The sequence below is a fragment of the Podarcis gaigeae genome, assembly GCF_964106915.1.
Source record: "Podarcis gaigeae genome assembly, chromosome: 6".
Classification (NCBI taxonomy): Eukaryota; Metazoa; Chordata; class Lepidosauria; order Squamata; family Lacertidae; genus Podarcis; species Podarcis gaigeae.
This window is the reverse complement of record NC_139682.1, coordinates 12295849-12316452: the sequence shown is the minus strand read 5'-3', so window position 1 is coordinate 12316452 and position 20604 is coordinate 12295849. Positions and strand designations below refer to the sequence as shown.

The following is a 20604-nucleotide window of genomic DNA, read 5'->3' as shown; positions in this document are numbered from 1 at the left end:
CTCTGTCACTTCATTCAAGCATTGATTGCTTGGATTTATTTGCTGAAGAGTGTCCGTGATCCTTGGGAACACATTCTAAAGAGGAAAGGTTTGTTTGGATGTGATACACAAGCAATTTTTCTCCCCCTACCCTTTCAAACAACAACAACAATGCTCTTGTCTTAACTACACTGTTCTAACGCTGGGTCTCGGTTCACAATCAAGGCAAAAAACAGTAGAAAGCTCAAAGGAAAAGAAGTATCATGTTTTGAAGCAGTACATCTTCAGCGAAAGAGGTCTTTGCTTTCTGAAGTCAATAGATAAAAGCTATCCTTTCAGCAGCACAAACATGCTTGCTACTAGAGGTCTCCCTCAGATGTTCTCCAAGATGTGCCACTACCGTGGCGCACTTGGGGACGGGGGTGGGAACATGCACACACCACATAAATCTATAGCAGAATGTAAAGTTTGTTTTACCCCTTGAATATTTATTGTTCACGATGAATAAAAAGCTCTTCAAACACCACCTGAATGCCCCAAACCACTTTCAACAACTCAAAATGGAAGTTGAGGCTTGCTTGTAATAGTTACCGATTCTTGAAGAGTGCAGTACAATGTTAGTTGTGTGCTTCAGCAAAGTATGCTCACCGATTCTGCTGTTGTTCAGCAGAGCGCTCTGATGTTCTCTTACCAGACTTCTAATTGACAGGCATAGCTCAGACTGGCCCTCCTCCCATCTGGACTTTTTTACCCCATACATTGTCTCCCATCCCCATTGCTAAGCCAAAGAATGGCTCTGGGTTCCGTGTGTCTGCTTGGATTAAAAACTCTAATGGAAGCAGCTTGTGCTGGAATGTCACTGAATTTAGAGTACAATGGCATCAAATGGTTTCCTATCAGCTCTGGTCCACATTCTTTAGGTTGAGATTGCAAGACACTGGAACATGATGCAGCCATTGGACCTTGTGTAGCACTTCAGTTCTTGCCTTATTCCTGTTGAGATTCAGAAGCCTGCTTGACCATGATACCTGGGGGCAGATTTGCACCCTCCCCTATTAGTGGCCAGATGGTGGGGATGTTGAAGCCACAGAGTCACAATGGCTAGCGTCATGCTGCCTATTTAAGGCAGTGATACCAGCAGTCACTTCTTCACATTTGGCATAGTGTCTACCCATTATTTTGGTTAGTATGGGCTTAGCTAGACATCCCCTTGCCAACAAAGGTCAGTATAGTTAAAGCTATGGTTTTCCCAGTAGTGATGTATGGAAGTGAGAGCTGGACCATAAAGAAGGCTGGTCACCGAAGAATTGATGCTTTTGAATTATGGTGCTGGAGGAGACTCTTGAGAGTCCCATGGACTGCAAGAAGATCAAACCTATACATTCTGAAGGAAATCAGCCCTGAGTGCTCACTGGAAGGACAGATCGTGAAGCTGAGGCTCCAATACTTTGGCCACCTCATGAGAAGAGAAGACTCCCTGGAAAAGACCCTGATGTTGGGAAAGATGGAGGGCAGAAGGAGAAGGGGATGACAGAGGACAAGATGGTTGGACAGTGATCTTGAAGCTACCAGCATAGGTTTGACCAAACTGTGGAAGACAAGAGTGCCTGGCATGCTCTGGTCCATGGGGTCATGAAGAGTCGGACACGACTAAACAACTAAACAACAACAACACAGATAGTCATCACTTCAGAGGGGTGCTGGGTACTCCCCCCCCCAAAAAAAATGGGCTTGGGTCCCCTAATGTCTGAGAGTTCTGGATCTGAAATTAATGATTTAACTGGCTTTGCTTTTCCTTTGGCTGTAGGCAAAGCAAGCAAGGTAATCAGATTGCCTGCCTACCTGTTCTTGTTGACTGGCTCAAAAGAATGTCAAACCTGGGAAGATCAAGCCCACCAAACTCAGGCCAGCAGCACTGAGCTATCTCTGGAGGGGGGGAAGTGGAGGAAGAAAGCCCTGGGTCATCCAGCTGGCGGGAGGTTTTTTAACCTAAAATTCCCACAATGGTTAGCTTGCCTGAACTGCATTAATCCAATATTAATACATCTGTGACCCTTAATCTCAATCTCCTGTCTTGTGTCTTCATTCCAGTAGGGAGAAAATAACATATGAGCAAATTGGGCAAATTGTTTACCTAGTCCAACATCCTGTTTTCACAGTGGCCAACCAGATGCCAGGACCCCAGCACAAGATCACTTTCTCCCAGTGGCGGATTTTGGGGTCTGAAATTTCAGTGGCGATCTGTGCAATGCAAAAATTTGGTGCCCCCCTGCACACTTCTCATGCTCTATTCCAAATCACTTGCAGTGGCCCCAAGGCTCCGTGCCCAGTTCAACGGAAATGGTCCCCTAAATCTTCCTCTGCTTTCTCCTCCTGTGCTTTCCAGCAACTAGTATGCAGAAGTATTTCTGTCTCTGACTGTGGAGGCAGAAAAACATAAGCATCATGACTAGTAGCCATTCATAACCTTATCCTACGTGTAATTGACTACAAGTGCTAATTCAAGCATGCTCATTTTGGACCTGAATTCAGATTTGAGCTGATCTCTGATTTATATGCTTCTGGTGGGTTTGGAAATTTTGGAAACTCACTGTGAGGATGCCAGTCTCAGTTGCAAGCTCAGTATCTAGGGTGCTTCTCTTGAGCCATTGTGACTAATTACAGAGTGGTGTCAATGCCTGTGTGAATAACCAATAATTAGTTTGGTAATTGAGAATATGCCTGTTGCCTTTGTCCATGGAGTTTTCTTGGCAGGGATACTGGAGTGGCTTGCTGGTTCCTGCTCCAGGTGGATCACGTTTGGTCAAAAATCTCCACTATGACCTGTCCATCTTGGGTGGCTCTGCACGGCATAGCTTATAGCTTCTCTGAGTTATTCAAGACCCTTCGCCACAGCAAGGCAGTGATCCATGAAAGACCCATATAGTTAAAGCCATGGTTTTCCCAGTAGTGATGTACGGAAGTGAGAGCTGGACCATAAAGAAGGCTGGTCGCCGAAGAATTGATGCTTTTGAATTATGGTGCTGGAGGAGACTCTTGAGAGTCCCATGGACTGCAAGAAGATCAAACGTATCAATTCTTAAGGAAATCAGCCCTGAGTGCTCACTGGAAGGACAGATCGTGAAGCTGAGGCTCCAATACTTTGGCCACCTCATGAGAAGAGAAGACTCCCTGGAAAAGACCTTGATCAACATCAGGAAAGATGGAGGGCACAAGGAGAAGGGGACAACAGAGGACAAGATGGTTGGACAGTGTTCTTGAAAGAAGGCTGGTCGCCGAAGAATTGATGCTTTTGAATTATGGTGCTGGAGGAGACTCTTGAGAGTCCCATGGACTGCAAGAAGATCAAACCTAGCCATTCTTAAGGAAATCAGTCCTGAGTGCTCACTGGAAGGACAGATCATGAAGCTGAGGCTCCAATACTTTGGCCACCTCATGAGAAGAGAAGACTCCCTGGAAAAGACCCTGATGTTGGGAAAGATGGAGGGCACAAGGAGAAGGGGACAACAGAGGACATGATGGTTGGACAGTGTTCTTGAAACTATGAACATGAGTCTGACCAAACTGCGGGAGGCAGTGGAAGACAGGAGGTGCCTGCTGTGCTCTGGTCCATGGGGTCATGAAGAGTCGGACACGACTAAACAACAACAATTGAGAATGCCTGCCTTTTGCAGATCCTCCTTTTAACACAGGTTTGGGGAACTCTGGCCTTAAAGTTGTTGGTGAACTACAGCTCCCATCAGCCCCAGCAATCATGGACAACATCTGGAGCACCAAGGGTTCCCCACATCTGTCCCAAGATAGCAAAGCAAGTGCAAAAATAACAACTGGGGGGGGATATGAAGAAATCTACTTTTAGGGACCATCAGAATATATTTAAATCTTAGAGACCCAAGAAAAAGGAAGGAAGGGATTTAATTTTTGTAGAATTGGTAGCTGTTTGTTCCTGGGGAAAGGAGGAAATTAAATTATTTTCCAATAACATGAGCCAGGATCTAACAATAATCGGAGGGTAATTGTTTAACAATTAAGCAATGTCTAGAAGTGACTTTGCTGGAGTCATTTTAATAATGTGTTCACTGAATCGCATGTGTTTTGGCTTTCTATTTTTTACAGAGGCAATTCAAATAACTAATTTAGTGGTAGAAATAAACTATGAATTTAATTTATATGTTCATTAATTGTACAATTAAGCAGAATACTAATTGACTGTAGAATTATAGCTAAACGGAACACTGAACTAGGGTAATTAGTTCTACTTCTGGGGTTTTTCCCCCATTGCAAACATAATTTTTGGTAGTCTCACCCTACTCAATTAGTTTTTGTTTGGTTTTATTGATGCATAAATCATTCCAGCATGGAGGTTTAATCTTGCAAAAATATGGCTTTCTCATCGTTCTCTTGCTGAGAAAATGGCTGTCCCTTGCAGGAAGGGCATCTAGTTACAGGGACTGAGTATGTGAACATATTATGTGCTTATTAAAATGATCAGCAAAACTGGAATCCACTGAAGCACAATTTAGCATTGAACGTAATTAGTGCTGGACCAATGTATTCACCCCAGTGATTTGTGTGTGTGTCTATGGTTTCAGAGATTGGATGAGCCCCTCCTCTAAGCTTGGATTGATTGTTGGAGAAGGGGGACTTGAACACTTTCAGATGGCTGTGAAAATTGGGTTGTTGTTGTTGTTTTTGCCTATAATTGTATTTTTTAATAAATAAATAAATAAAATGGCATACATACCATTAAATGGCATGCATGCCCACATACATACCACATATGAATGAAAAATGCAAAGCATCAGCAAAGGTATATGATGCACAGCTTGATCACCTGACCACAGCTGGTTTGTAAGCTGATATTGGAAGAGATGGCCTCCTGGTTATGTGATCTAAGACATGCAGGACTTTGTAGCTAAGATCCTGAACCTTGAATTTGGTCCAGAAGTCTATTGGTAAAAAAGGGTAAAGGACCCTTTACAGTTAAGCAGTGGCGTAGCGTGGGTTGTCAGCACCCGGGGCAAGGCAAGTAATTTGCACCCCCTAACCCGTGGATTTGCGCCCCCTAACCCATGGATTTGTGCCCCCTAACCCATGGATTTGTGCCCCCTAACCCGTGGATTTGCACCCCCTAACCCTAACCCCCAGATGTTGCACCCGGTGTGGCCAGCCCCCCCTGCACCCCCACGCTACGCTACGCCACTGCAGTTAAGTCCAGTCACGAACGACTCCGCAGTTGCGGTCCTCATCTCGCTTTACAGGCCGAGGAAGCCGGCGTTTGTCTGCAGACAGTTTTCCTGGGTCATGTGGCCAGCATGACTAAGCCGCTTCTGGCAAAACCAGAGCAGTGCATGGAAACACTGTTTACCTTCCCACCAGAGTGGTACCTACTTGCACTTTTTTTTGGCGTGCTTTCAAACTGCTAGGTTGGCAGGAGCTGGGGCCGAGCAACGGGAGCTCACCCCGTTACAGGGATTTGAACCGCCCACCTTCTGACCGGCAAGCCCAAGGCTCAGTGGTTTACATCACAGCGCCACCCGCGTCCTAACTGTCTATTGGTAGGTAACACAATTGGCACATGCATCCCTTGGGATGGATTGTGCTTTCTCGTTTAACATTCTGTTTGAGTGGTGTTTAATGAAGACTTCCTTATGACTTGGTTTGTGATTTATTCCTACTAAATCGTAACGTGAGAGACCCTAGCATGCCCTCAATGGTGCATTGGGAATAGTGGCTCCTTTTTTTCTGACTCCTACTGTGATCCAGGTATATATGGAAGTAGAGGATCATGATTAGTGCTCAGCTGGCATCAAATAAGCATTACAAGTCTTGGCTCTCCTCGTCAAATGCTAAGGCTCTTTTAATCATGCGACACTGAAAAGTCAAAGTACCAGTACCACCATATGTGTTCGTGCCTGGAGCTGTCGGCTAGAGAGAGAGAGAGAAAGAGAAAGGGAGAGAAACTATTTCACACTATAAATTTTTCAACTTATCTGAGCAATGTCTCTGTGGTTAATGAGGCCCTATCTGACAGCAAAGTGCAGATATGAAGATTATGACGCATTCAAGAGATGGAGCTATGAAATTGCCCATTACAGGACTGATCTCTTTATTTAGCAGTTGCTCTTCTCTTCTAGCATATCAGATAGCATGGACCATAATTTGGAAAAACAACAACTAAAAAAGTCTTTGTGCCATAGCTCCCACCCCGTTGCTGCTGAAATTATTATATATAATCGTAATATTTCTTTACTATACAGTAAATGTGTACACTTTGACAACTCTCTACCTTGAGCCAATTACAACCTCTCCACCGAACCAACTTCACAGGATTGTTGTAAAGGAAAAATGTGCAACGCCTTTCACAAATAAATGCAATGAAATAAAATTTTAGCTGTAAGCTGCCTTAAGTCCCTGTTAGGGAAATAGGTGGGATATAGTAATAGTAATAATAATAATAATAATAATAATAATAATAATAATAATAATAATAATAGAAATTTGGAGAATGATCCGGAACATACCAGAGTAAATCCTACTGAACTCAATGGGACTTACTTCTGAGCAAAAATGCTTATAGTTGCAGTGTAAGGCTGCCCAATCTTTTCCCAGTTACCTGGGAGTCAGCTCCATTGAATTCAGTGGAACTTACGTCTGGGTAGACATATAAAGCCTTGCAATGTAAGAGTCCATTTAAAATAAAGGAATAAACATTCTACATGTTTCCACCAAAAGGGCTGGCTGCTGAAGCATAGCAATTAAAAGAAATTAAAGTGGACTGGTTACATTTCCGCCTCAAAATTATAGAAGGGGCTTCATATGCCAGCTTCGTCGTTTCCTTCATTTGATTTCCATTCCAGACAAGGCACATGTAAGGGAACACTGGCAAATTCTGTTCTTGTTTCTGTCAGAATTCTCTGTATCCAACCAAATAATGAACAGGGATTGAAGAGAATTTGTCCACCCCCCATTTAAAGCAAACTGACTTAATTCACACTTTCTGCAGTTATACACTGTTTGAAATAGAATTGCTCTTCAGACTTTGCACTTCTCCAAAATTTGTGATGCAATCCTTTGGGGGGGGGGAGGCAGGGAGAGATGTGCAAAGATACATAAAAATATGCCTCTTGAGATGTTTAGAAATGTGTGCATTGAGATACATTATAAGTTTGAATATGTATTGTGTGATAAAATATGTATTTCAATATTACAGATTTTCACACAGATTCACAGAGTAAGGCAGAAAAAATGCATGCAAAATTAACACAGTCTGGCGATAAACCAATCCATCCCTAATTATTAATGATATACTAAAGAATAATTTGCCGTTTGAGCCCAACATGCCAGCTTGCGAGATTATTTGAAGGGATTCCAAAGCAGGTAGAAAAATAACTTAGATTCCATCTATTTTTTGCCGCTTGTTTATGCAAAGTATTGGAAACAAAAACAAGTCCCAGTAATATCACAACTAATTAACAAATGATACCCAGGTGCAGGAACTGTAAAGAAAGATAAATATATTTGGAAGACTATATATAGGTAGTGAAGTTAATTGTATTCCTTTATTGTAATTATAAAGTATTGATCAGGATACAAAACTTTTATAATTATCTACAGTGTCTGGTATCAATAATTTGTAATGAAAAATTTTCATAATGACAACAAAGAGTAATAGAAATGACAGGGAGAAAACTTTTTTAAAAACAACAACAACAACACAATTAAAACAAATACTTGAAGTTTTGAAAAACATAAACTCCCTTCCATGTAGTACAAAAGTATTGGCGAGAAAGAAGTTTGCTAATCATTTAATTACGTCCCTGTTGTTACAGCCTTGGGCCCCTGGAGAGTGACTGAAAATTTTGTTTTCATTGAAGACAAAGAGCAAGAGAAAAGAAGATGCAAAGGGAATAAGACATGGGGAAAAGGAAAAAAGAAATGCTGTGGTCTTAGTAGACGGTTTCAGCATATTACACCAATGCTCATCCGACGGCACTGGCTACCAAGTAGTTTCCGGGCCCAAATCAAAGTATTGTTTTTGGCCCAGAAGCCTTAAATGGCTCAGGACCGCAATACCTCAAGGACTGCCTCTTCCCATAGGAACCAATCCAGACCCTGAGATCATTTTCTGAGGTCCTTCTTCATGTGCCTCCTCCACAAGAGGTCTGGAGGTTGTCAACATGAGAAGGGGCCTTTTCTGCAGTGGCTCCCCATCTGTGGAATGGTCTCCCCATTATCTGTGGAATGGACTCCTTCATTATACACCTTTAAGGTAAAGGGACCCCTGACCATTAGGTCTAGTTGTGGCCGACTCATCTTGCTTTACTGGCTGAGGGAGCCGGCGTACAGCTTCTGGATCATGTGGCCAGCATGACTGAGCCGCTTCTGGCGAACCAGAGCAGTGCACGGAAACGCCGTTTACCTTCCCGCCGGAGCGGTACCTATTTATCTACTTGCACTTTGACGTGCTTTTGAACTGCTAGGTGAGCAGGAGCAGGGACCGAGCAACGGGAGCTCACCCCGTCACGGAGATTCGAACCACTGACCTTCCGATCGGAAAATCCTAGGCTCTGTGGTTTAACCCACAGCGCCACCCGCATCCCTATACACCTTTAGGCACCAGGCAAAAACATTCCTTTTTAACCAGGCCTTCAGCTGAGTGATATCCAATGCCCTTTTAAAATTTGTTAGGGGGGTGTTTTTGTTTTCATTTTGATTATGTATTTTGTGATTTTATCTTGTGAACCGCCCTAAGACCTGTGGGTATAGGGCAGTGTGTGTGTGTGTGTGTGTGTGTGTGTGTGTGGTGTATTAGTTAGCTGCACTGCTAGCTCTAGCATTTGCAGGGCCCTCAAGGAAGATGCCTTCAGTGTCCCTCTCCTTGAGTGGGTCCATCTCCTTCTCACGGATGCCTTCCACTGCCCATTTGCTTGACCTCTTTTCTTGGACCCAATCCATACAACCCTAGGCACAAGTCCAATGGAGGACGTAGCTCCATCTCCTCACTTGCTACCATTTAAATGCTTAGATAAGGCAACTGAACAAGCAATGATAGGGTGGCAAAGAAGAGCAACAACAGAGAATCTGGGGATTGGCAGTGACCCACCTAGATGAGTGAAGGTCCTGGCAGATGCCCAACATAAACTACCATTGAAAAGAGCAGCATGGGCCCTGTGGGCAGCGGCTGAATAAGTCCAATGACCTGAAGATGGTGGCATTTTGCTATATTTGTGCTATCATTGGTGACAGCGTTGAACATGACTTGTTGGAATTACAGACCACAAGTTTAACCTAATAACTAACAGATGGCGCTGTAAGTTAAACTACAGAGCCTAGGGCTTGCCGATCAGAAGGTCAGTGGTTTGAATCCACGCAACGGGGTGAGCTCCCATTGCTCTGTCCCAGCTCCTGCCAACCTAGCAGTTCGAAAGCACACCAGTGCAAGTAGATAAATAGGTATCACTGTGGTGGGAAGGTAAATGGTGTTTCCATGCACTTGGCTTCCGTCATGGTGTCCTGTTGCACCAGAAGCGGTTTAGTCATGCTGGCCACATGATCCGGAAAGCTGTCTGTGGACAAATGTCGGCTCCCTTGGCCTGAAAGCGAAATGAGCGCCACAACCCCATAGTAGCCTTTGACTGGACTTAACCCTCCAGGGGTCCTTTACCTTTACCTTTACCTTTACCTAACAACTAATAAGTTATAGTTCCATTGTAGGTGTTTCTCAGGGGCCTCCTGTATGATGGAGGTGCGTGTATTTTAATAAACTGAATAGAGCAAAAGATTATGAGTCATTGGGGGAGGGGAGTGTGTGTGAATGAACTTCATAGTGTTTAGCTTGCTTTTTAGTTGTTATTTTGCTAATATAAAGGTAAAGGTAAAGGTAAAGGTAAAGGTAAAGGGACCCCTGACCATTAGGTCCAGTCGTGACCGACTCTGGGGTTGCGGCGCTCATCTTGCTGTATTGGCCGAGGGAACCGGTGTACAGCTTCCGGGTCATGTGGCCAGCATGACTAAGCCGCTTCTGGCAAACCAGAGCAGCACACGGAAATGCCGTTTACCTTCCTGCCAGAGCGGTACCTATTTATCTACTTGCACTTTGACATGCTTTTGAACTGCTAGGTTGGCAGGAGCAGGGACCGAGCAATGGGAGCTCACCCCGTTGCGGGGATTCGAACCGCGACCTTCTGATTGGCAAGTCCTAGGCTCTGTGGTTTAACCCACAGCACCACCCGTGTCCCTTTTTTGCTAATATAGGGTTGCCATATTTCAAAAAGGGAGAATTCAGACACAATAGTTGTTGAGGTTTTTTATTGTTGTTGTTTAGGGGAGGGACAAGGTTGCTGGTTTCTTCCCGGAAACTGCTAATGACTGCCACATTCCAGCTATGTCCAGAAAATTTCGAACGTATGGCAGCCCTAGCGAGTATTGTTCTATAGATTATAATTGCCTTATTAATTTGTTAATTATATAATATGACGTGCAGCAATTGTAATGTTTATCTTATTTTTTTATTTGCTGGCTTGTTAAAAGTGTTTTATAGATTGTAAATGTTTTACAATCTGGTTGGACAGTGTTCTCGAAGCCACAAACATGAGTCTGACAAAACTGCGGGAGGCAGTGGAAGACAGGAGTGCCTGGCGTGCTCTGGTCCATGGGGTCGGACATGACTAAACGATTAAACAACAACAACAAAAATGTTTTACTGTTGTTTTGTTCATTATGGGGTTGATTCTGTTTTGTTCTTACGACGTTATACCATGTTATTATTACTAATTGTAAGCCACTTCGGTATTCATTGGAATAGTAAGTGGGACAGAAATACAATAAATCAAATCAAATGAAAATCAATAGAGTCATCCTATTAAGGGAAATTGTTTGCAAAATGTATATATATATATTATTCAAAACTGCATACCCAAAAATATGTTTATTAGGAGAAAATTGCACTAAAATGCTGGTGAATTTTCATGAGGATTTTATTTTTTAAATGCCAATTGAATTTAAGATTGGACTTGTCCACCCCTAGTAGTAGCCATTTTTCTCCGAAATGCATTGAAGCATATTTTAAAGCCATTTAAGTCAGCAGTGATCACTACATCTTCTGATAACAAATTTCATAGTTTAGCTGCAAGCTATGTGAAAAAGTGCTCCCTTTTGCCTGCCCTGAATCTCCCAGCTTTCAACATTGTTGGATGACCTCGGTTTCTAGGGAGGGCGGGAGAAGGAGACTTCCAACCCAGAGGAGAAAAGCTGAGGGAATCAATCTTTTAGCTGATAAGGGAGCTTCATGTAATGCTTAGCATTTTGCATTATTTAAACCGTTTCAAGTCTAAAGCCACATCAAAGCTAATTGACCTCCCAGCTGGGGTACCGAAAGCCGGAGGGGATTGGAATATAGGAGCCCTTCTTTGCTGGTGTCTTAAAGGTCACACCAACTTCTGGAAAACTGGAAATCACCCCAGACTTGTCATATCTGTGTAGGTTTACCCTGGAGTCAGCAGTTTGATTCAATAAAATATGGCCTAAGAAGAGTCACATGTACAATTACATCAAAATTGCCATTATTTTTCAGTGCACACATGGGGATCTGTAACACAGAGCAGGGGAAGGTGAAAGCGAACTGTAGGTGGCACAGTTTGGGAAGTACCGTATTTTTCACTCCATAAGATGCACCTGACCATAAGACGCACCTAGTTTTTAGAGGAGGAAAACAAGAAAAAAAATATTCTGAACGAAACAGTGGATGTATGATTTTTGTGATTCATGCTGTGGCCACAGACATGTGTTCTGATGGTGAATTTGGGGTGACCCAATGTAAAAATCCTGAGGATCCATGGGCTTTTATCTCCCCCCTCCTAGGCAGCCTCTGCTAGCGTCCCTTATCTCTCTCCCGATCCCACCAATCAGCTGCTTCCTTTCAACACTCCCTTCCCTCTCGTTTGCCTTAGTGTCTTTTCCTTAGCTGGAGCAGCTTTTTGCTCCTCCTTTTCTTGTAATTTCTCTCCTTAGTCTCCCTGTTTTCCCCCTTTGCAAGTTTGCTGTCTTTACCTCCCCCCTCCCAGGCAACCTCCTTTATCTCTAGCTCCCTTATCTCTCTCCCTGATCGGCAAACGATCAGAGGCTTTGTTTCAACACCCACTTCCCTCTTTTTAAAAAAAGTGCATGATCTGCTTTTTGCCCCTGGGCAATTCGGCTCCAGGGACCACACATTCGCTCCATAAGACGCACAGACATTTTCCCTTACTTTTTGCTGTACTGTTTTTAACACTTGATTGGGAGCCACCCAGAGTGGCTGGGGAAACTCAGCCAGATGGGCAGGGTATAAATAATAAATTATTATTATTTAGGAAGAAAAAAGTGTGTCTTATGGAGCAAAAAATACGGTACCTTTAGATTTTTTTTCCAAATTGAAGCAAAAAAATCAGAATGGAATGCAGGGCAGTGTAATGAAAGCAGGGGGAATCATCTGATTCTTTCTCAGCGGTGGCCTTATTTTGTCAATATTGCACTAAACAGAGTTGAAGGTACAATATGTACATTTCCATAGGATAATTTTGCACTTTTAGAAAAGAATAGATCATCAGGAATCCAAGCACATTAAGTTTCTCGGTCAAGCATTATGCTCCATGATTTATTTTAATCATAAAACTATACCTGTGGATAAATTAAGAGGGAAAGGGATCAAATTAGCCCAGTGGGACGTTAATTTGCATGACATGAAGTCTTTGCAACACACCACATACACAAAGACACAAAATGTATGTTTGGGAAGGCTAAGTAGGCAAAACCTTGCTGAGCCGCAGTTTGAGGTATGATAAAAGAATTAGCGTCCCAAGGTGTACATTTTTTATTATTTTAGTAATGTTTCACTTTAATTGCATTTAACTCTTAGATAGAATGCATTAGGCTTGAGTTTTGTGTGTTCTCATTTGTGAGTCTCTTCCTCTTAGGCTGCATTCCATCTCTCCTTACCTGACCCTGAAAGTAGCCCAAATGGCAGAATGCTTTCCTGAGTTAGTACCAGGGTGTTAATCAGAAATCCTTTGAAGTTTCCTGAAAGATAGGTGGAGAATTGCGTGTCAAGGTCCCCAAGCCACCCCTCAAATAACTCACAACTCACACATAATTTTTGTTTAAGGTTTTTGGCATAATTTTGGCCGCAACTTTATTAAAATATATATCTGTGAGTGGTTGCTTAGGCATTGGTTAAGACTATCTGTCCCCCTGCCTGGGACAGAACTGACTTCCAAACTCCCTTGGAAGCCAGTGAAGGGAAAACAATATTGGGGGGCAATGGAGCTGAGTCAGAGGCCCTCACCGCTCACCCACAGGCTCCCCAGGGCTTGCCGGCCCTGGTCCCATTTCAGGGATTGGACAAAATCGTGGCAAGCCCCTGGATTCCTTTAACGGAATTCTCTTCCACACCACCATTGGAGGGGCAGGCCCAGCCTATCCTTACGCCTCCTCCAACCAATTTTTATAACCAATGCCTAACCGCAACCTTACAAGTTGTGATGAATTGCTATGTAGTAGGCAAAAACCAAATGGCTCAGCCAATCAGCCATATGGACAAAATTCCTACCAGGCCCCTGCCCCAACGGCAGACGACCCCATGACAAGCATAGCAGGGTCAACCAGAACTCAGGGCGGGCGGGCAGGTGATCCAATGCACTCAGCGAAAGAGAAAGCAATAAACTGAGTGCCCCAATATTTAAAGCCTTCTATCCCACCCACCACATTGCAACATGCAATTTGCCCCAGCAACCCGGCCATCCAGTCATTGCCCCAGGTCAGCCTTTTAACCTTGCCTGGCAACAGAGGGATGGCTCGGCAGACCCGACTGCAACACACGCTCTCATTTCAGGGAGAACACGCTATGTCAATAAAGACTGCTCATAGACTAGGTTGCCAGGGCAATGTGGGACACCCTATACCTAAAATGGGCAAAAGGTCTAGGTGCTTCTGGTCAACCCCAAGGTGATAGCAAGAAGGCGCCAAACATGTTTTCTATCTCATGACCTGTAACCAGTGCCGGATTGTCATATAAGCTAAACAGGCTATAGCTTAGGGCCCCACTCTCTTGGGTCCCCACAAAAATTTAAAGGAAAATACACAACTGGATGTACATTTCCAAAATATAAGATAAAAAACAAATAAAATAAAACCTACATACAGCAAGTTTTGTGTTGTGTAGGCTCCTTTCTGTTGTGTGTAAATGGCTTTAGATACTTATTAGGTCCATAAATTACCATATAGCATATATTAAACACAAAACACAGCGACAATTTGTTTTTTTCCCCATTTCTCTTTTTTTATAGGATATTTATTAAGATTTTTAAAAGTATTACAATAAAAATGAAAAAAAGAATAACAAAAATACAAAATAAAAATAGTTAAAAACACACAAATTTCCCATTGCAAGTTTTCCTTTAGCTTATTTCCCAGACCTCCTCATACCTCCCTTTTTTGTATTCCACTTCAAATTGTTGGTTCAGCAAATCCTTACCATTAGATTTTTACCTGTTTATAACCCTTTTTTCATATTCTCTTAAAGCATTACAGCTGGAAACCACTTAATTTCTATCCAACATCATTCTAACATTCATTAATTTTACAATATTTCTGGATAGTCTTTAAATTTCTTCCAATCTTCTTCCACCGACTCTTCTCCCTGGTCTCGGATTCTGCCAGTCATTTCTGCCAATTCCATATAGCCCATCACCTTCGTCTGCCATTCTTCCAAAGTGGGTAGATCTTGTGTCTTCCAATACTTTGCAATAAGTATTCTTGCTGCTGTTGTAGCGTACATAAAAAAAGTTCTGTCCTTCTTTAACACCAATTGGCCGACAATGCCCAGTAGGAAGGCCTCTGGTTTCTTCAGAAAGGTATATTTAAATACCTTTTTCATTTCATTATAGATAATTTCCCAGAAAGCCTTGATCCTTGGGCACGTCCACCAAAGGTGAAATAATGTACCTTCAGTTTCTTTACATTTCCAACATTTATTATCGGGCAAATGATAGATTTTTGCAAGCTTGACTGGGGTCATGTACCACCTGTATATCATTTTCATAATATTCTCTCTTAAGGCATTACATGCCGTAAATTTCATACCTGTGGTCCACAACTGTTCCCAGTCAGCAAACATAATGTTATGACCAACATCTTGTGCCCATTTAATCATTGCAGATTTCACCGTTTCATCCTGAGTGTTCCATTTCAACAGCAAGTTATACATCTTTGACAAAATCTTAGATTTGGGTTCTAACTGTTCTGTTTCTAATTTCGATGGAAAAACACAGCGACAAATTTGTTGTTGACAAAGGACAGCTGGACGTGTAAAGGGCCCCTTTACCTTCAGTAGCTTAGGGCCTCATCAAACCTAAATCCGGCCCTGCCTATAACCTTTCCTGACGTACGTGAAGATGTTTTACGACTCTTTGTTTGCTGTGTTTGAACTATTATATAAGCTTTTGCTTATATAGTGCCTCGGGCCAGAACTTCTTAACTGGCATGTTGAGCGAACTCTGTCCTATAGCAATAGCTACAATAAACGCTGGGTCCCTAATCTGGATGCTGGACTCGAAAATAGTTTCTTTGGTTCTGTGGTTTATTTAAAAGGTGGTTCCTCATCTGGGTGATGAACAAGGTGGTGCAGAAGTGAATTCTTACCACAGGTATATCTGAGCAATGTAGAGCTCATCAAACTTTGTCAGCTCAAACAGTCTTCAAATGACAAAGAGAGCTGAGCTCTCTTCCAGGCTGTGTTTTGGGCTGGAAAAAGGAGGTCAGAGGGGACATTTTGTGCCCTCTTTTTATTGGAGGTTACTAATGCAATGAGCATGTGCTGTAAACAAGCGATGCAGTTATTGGGAGCTTTTTACCTCTAAGAATTCTCCCTGGTGGAATGACCAGCCAAGTGAAAGACAAAGCATTAGATCATTGCTTCCAGCATTCTGACAGTCTCCATGGCACTTTCACATTGATTTCTTTAAGAGAAGAGGGAAAGATCAATAACTCTCAGAAGCTGAAGACTTCAGATATTTGTGGAAGACCTGCGAAGTCATGTTTGTGGTGGTGAAGGATTCAAAATTACCTGATTAAATAACATTTAGTTTAGTGGCTATTGATAAATGGCAGGCCAACACAGGTGCAAATGTTTGCCTTAATTAACATGAACACCTGTATTGACTGGTTCTTCTTTCATGCCTTTCAGCGGAGACATTTTGTCATTTATGGTTTGGAGAGTGTTCCCTTACCTCTAATGAGCTCAGAAAGGCATCTTTGCTTAGGGGTATCTCACTTAGAGGAGGAAGCAGCAGCTCAGCTTTGCCCTTTATTCAGGATATCAACATGGAAGTAATCAAGGAGCTCCCAAAAATGTTGAGCTTCATACTACTCCCAGGGGTGGCAAACCTGTGGCCTTGTAACTGTTGTTGGACTACAACTCCCATAGGCCTCAGCCAGAACCACCAATTGTTAGGGATGATGGGTTCAGTAGTTTAGAATGGCAGGAAGACACCTTGTTGGCTATCTCCTGCACTGAAAGATTTGGCAAGAGGATGAGAGACAAGTTGATACTGCACTGGGTCTTCTGAATGATCTAAGCCAAGAGAAATGAACCTTGAGAAGTGGGCCAAGCTAAATGTTTATGCTAGTGGGAGCCAGCACCATAAGTCCTGCCAGCACCACAGGGTTTTACCCACACTGTTTCCCCTGTGTGTCCCCCTCAGTTGGCTCAGGGGGTTCAGGAGAACCCCAAAACAGTGCATAGCAGAGGAGATTATACTATCTGGCAAGCTGAAATGTTTGTACTGGTGGGGTGGTCATAATAGCACAATGTTTAATCCCTCCCAGTGCATCTAGAGAAATACATTTCAACAAACAATGAAACCCACACATCTAGGAAAAGGTGTATTTTTTTTACTGAAGAAAGATGTGAAAAGAACAGGGGATTGTTGAAAGGTGAAACAATGATTCTTCCATTATATGTGATATTTCATCCCCCATGAAACAGCCTCTCTTCAGTCACGAAAAGTGTATATAACCTTTGATGAGCATTAATTCTGTTTATTACTTAGTTATTTGTGTATTTTATGTCTCATCATTTTGACCTTTCACAAGGCCCCCAAGGCTGCTTTCAATACATATCAAATAGAAAACAGAATAAAACTCATGAAAAAATCACAACGATCAAAACACGGCATTGAGAAAGCTAAATTTAAATAGCACACTGGCCAACAAAAACCCAAAACACTATACTCAACATAACAACAAAAAGGTCATCCCTCCAAGTCTTATGTATCATCTTCCTAAAATTCTGGTGGGGTTATGTTTGGCTGGCTGCCTCCTCATTATTACTATTATTACTACTTATTGAATTTGTAGACTGTCCATCATCTGAAAATTACAGAGTGGGCCACAACATAAAGATACAAAATGAGAACACAACATGCGTAATACAACAAATTAACAATAACGTACCAAAAACCCCACCCATAAACACATTTAAAAGGCCATAGAATGTCAATCAGCCATAGGTTTGGTTATAGTGAGAAGACCGTCCCGCCCCGGTATCTAAAGATATGTAATGAAGACTCCCTGGAAAAGACCCTGATGTTGGGAAAGATTGAGGGCACAAGGAGAAGGGGATGACAGAAGACGAGATGGTTGTTCTCAAAGCTACCAATATGAGTTTGACCAAGCTGCGGGAGGCAGTGGAAGACAAGCATGCCTGGCGTGCTCTGGTCCATGGGGTCATGAAGAGTCGGACATGACTAAATGACTAAACAACAACAACAGGCTTGCTAAGATGTATAAGATTGAATCAGATAAGTGCTGGAGATGTAATGAGATTGAGGGAACATTCTTTCACATGTGGTGTACCTGTAAAAGTGTCAAACAGTATTGGGAAATAACCATAATGAACTGATTTTTTAAAAAAAAAACTTTCCCCAAAAGACCAGAGTCCTTTTTGCTGGGGATAATTCAGATGGAAATTCCCAGGTGTCAAAAAAAGTTATTTATGTATGCCACTACTGCAGCCCATGTTTTGTTAGCTCCAAAATGTAAAATGAGCAAGGTCCCGACTAAAGAAGAATGGCAGTTTAAGCTGACAGAATATGCGCAGCTTGCAGAGTTAACATATAGAATAAGAGAACAAGAAGAACATATGTTTAGAGAAGATTGGAAAATGTTTATTGAATATACGGGGGGAAATTGTGTACACTTGAAAACGTTGGCAGCATTAAGATAAATTCAACAGTGTAAATGAGTTTTGACAGATGTAATAATGGAGTACTGAATGGTTTAGTTTATGTAAAATATGCAAGGATTTATGATATGCAAAATGAACCATGGAAAGAGAAGAAGGGGAGTCACTGATATTTTAAGGATGTTTAAATAAGTTTTCTAAATTGTGAAACAGAAAATTTAATAAAAAATATTTTTAAAAATAAACTGTAACTTTTAATAAGTTACAGATAATGTTGTTAATAAGTAGATGTGTGGAGAGCTATCTGTTCCCACACCCTGATACAAGCCACTGGGTGTCTTTCTCTTCTCCCTCCAAGTATTGTGTTTGGAATGAGTGGAGGAAGCTTGTGAACAGCTCTTTAGTCATTTCCAAAGGCTACCTATTGAGTTGACAACAGTGGTGACATCTAAACCAGACCCATGTGAGTTCAGAGACCAGCTGCTCAACCATTTGACTAATGTAGGTGTTGCTACAAACAACTTTCTTGCCATCCTTATTCCTTTTTCTATATTTGTTGACTCCCATTTGATCAGTTGCTGCACATGTACACACACACACCGCATTGTGTGCCCTTGTCAAAGGACACGTATCAATAATTTAAGACTATTTCCCCTCTGTTGCGAGCTGGTTTGTTGTCATATCCCTCTGGTGCTTAAAAAGAAAATATTAAAATAACCAGGTGATCCTTGGCTATTCTGATCACTGCACTACTCTGACGAGTGTTTCATTCAGTGCTCCCCTTTGTTTCCATGTTCTAAAATAATAATAAATGGGATGCCACCAAATGAATGGGGCACTGAAATCAACCCCATGTTGGCATGCTGGAATGGGGAAAGAAAAAAGAATATTTGAGAGCACAGGGGAATTTCTGCTTTTCTGCCCTGTCCTCACAGAAGACGAGATCCTATTTGAGATGGTCCACTTAATTCAAATAAATGAAGATGTTTTATTTACACTTGTCCAGATGCTCTAATTATTTTTTAAACAGAATGCCCTCCCCGGGAGACCTGGCTGCAGCACGAAGATACCTGCTTGCTCATGTTGATATTCCAAATGCTTTGTAGCGGCCTTGGGATATTTTCAGGGCCGTAATGCCTTTGCAGAGGACTCCTGGTTTCCCAGCCAGTCACTTTACTGGGCAAGCCAGGCCAGCTGCCTGAAACACTATGCGGTGAGGGGGAAGAAAAGGTGGTTTGAATCCGATGGCATTGCAGGGGGTCTTTTGCTCTCTGCCAAAGCTCTGCTGTGGTTGCTTAGACCAAAGAGCCAGCCAACAAACACATATGGAAACCTTAAAGCAGCAGTGTGGCTGGAGCAGTGATTTCCCCCCTGCCAGCAGAAACCAGATGGCTTTAAAAGACATCAAGAAGTACAGTCCACATTCATATCCTTTTATTTTGATCCCCAAGATCCTTCTGTATTTGTAATGAAATACAGCACAATGAGAAAGTTAACAGAATCCTATCCATGTTTGGCGTCTCTCCATTCCCCACAAAACAAACAAAATGAAACCCTTTGATAATTTGATTCTTCTCTGAGGCTGTTCAAGGGGGTAAGTTGCTCAAGGATCAGGGTCCTCTACTTGGGAGTAAGTTGTTGCAGCAGCTGCCAGCTAGCAGGGATGTCTCTGAATGGATGGAGGCAGTTGTAGGTTTGTTTGTTTAGTTGTTTGCTTCATTTATACCCCACCTTTCCTCCAATGAACTCAAGGCTGTGTACCTGCTTCTCCTTCTCTGCATAACATTCTTACAGCAACCTTGTGAAGTTGGCTGAGAAGCAGTCAACATTTTATATACCATTTAATTGTGGCAATCTCTAACTGGTGTATAGGAGCCCCAATACAATGGAACTAAAATGAGTTGAATCTATAAAAGCAGAATTCAATTTAAACCCTGTTGTGTTTTTGTATATTCTGTAGCCACCCAGAATAATTGAAATTGAAATTAATTAAAATATAAATTAAACAAAAAGTCTTTAGTAGGCTCTGGAAATTCAACAAGGAATGAGCCTGTATGACTTCAGCTGAGATTTCCATAAAATTGGGCCCACAATACCATAACCTTCAAGTGTCCCGATTTTCCCGGGACATCCCAAAATTAAAGAAGACACCCGAACTTCTGATTTGATCCCATAATATCCCATTTTCCCTTTCTAACACTACCACTGCCAAGCTCAAGGAGGAGAATGAGCTGGGATCTGCTCATTCCATCTTCGTGAAGCGGAACCCTTGTGCACAGGGCAGGCAGTTCGCCACCAGAGCGGAGGCAGTGGATGTGTTTGATGCTCTTGCCAGTCCCTCTCTGCTGCCACCAAAGCCACCACGGCTGTCATGGTGATGTGAGGTGCAGTGTGAGAGGAAGAAGTGA

At 42.4% G+C, this 20604-nt stretch overlaps 1 long non-coding RNA gene across 1 annotated transcript in view; it reads left to right on the top strand.

Moving 5' to 3' along the window:
* The first annotated feature begins 2725 nt into the window (after positions 1–2725).
* Positions 2726–20604, top strand: part of LOC310847278 — a 220741-nt gene continuing 202862 nt past the window's right edge. Inside the window, exon 1 of the long non-coding RNA XR_014565755.1 lies at positions 2726–2754. This is a non-coding gene — a long non-coding RNA (uncharacterized lncRNA). The remainder of the gene's footprint in view (positions 2755–20604) is intronic.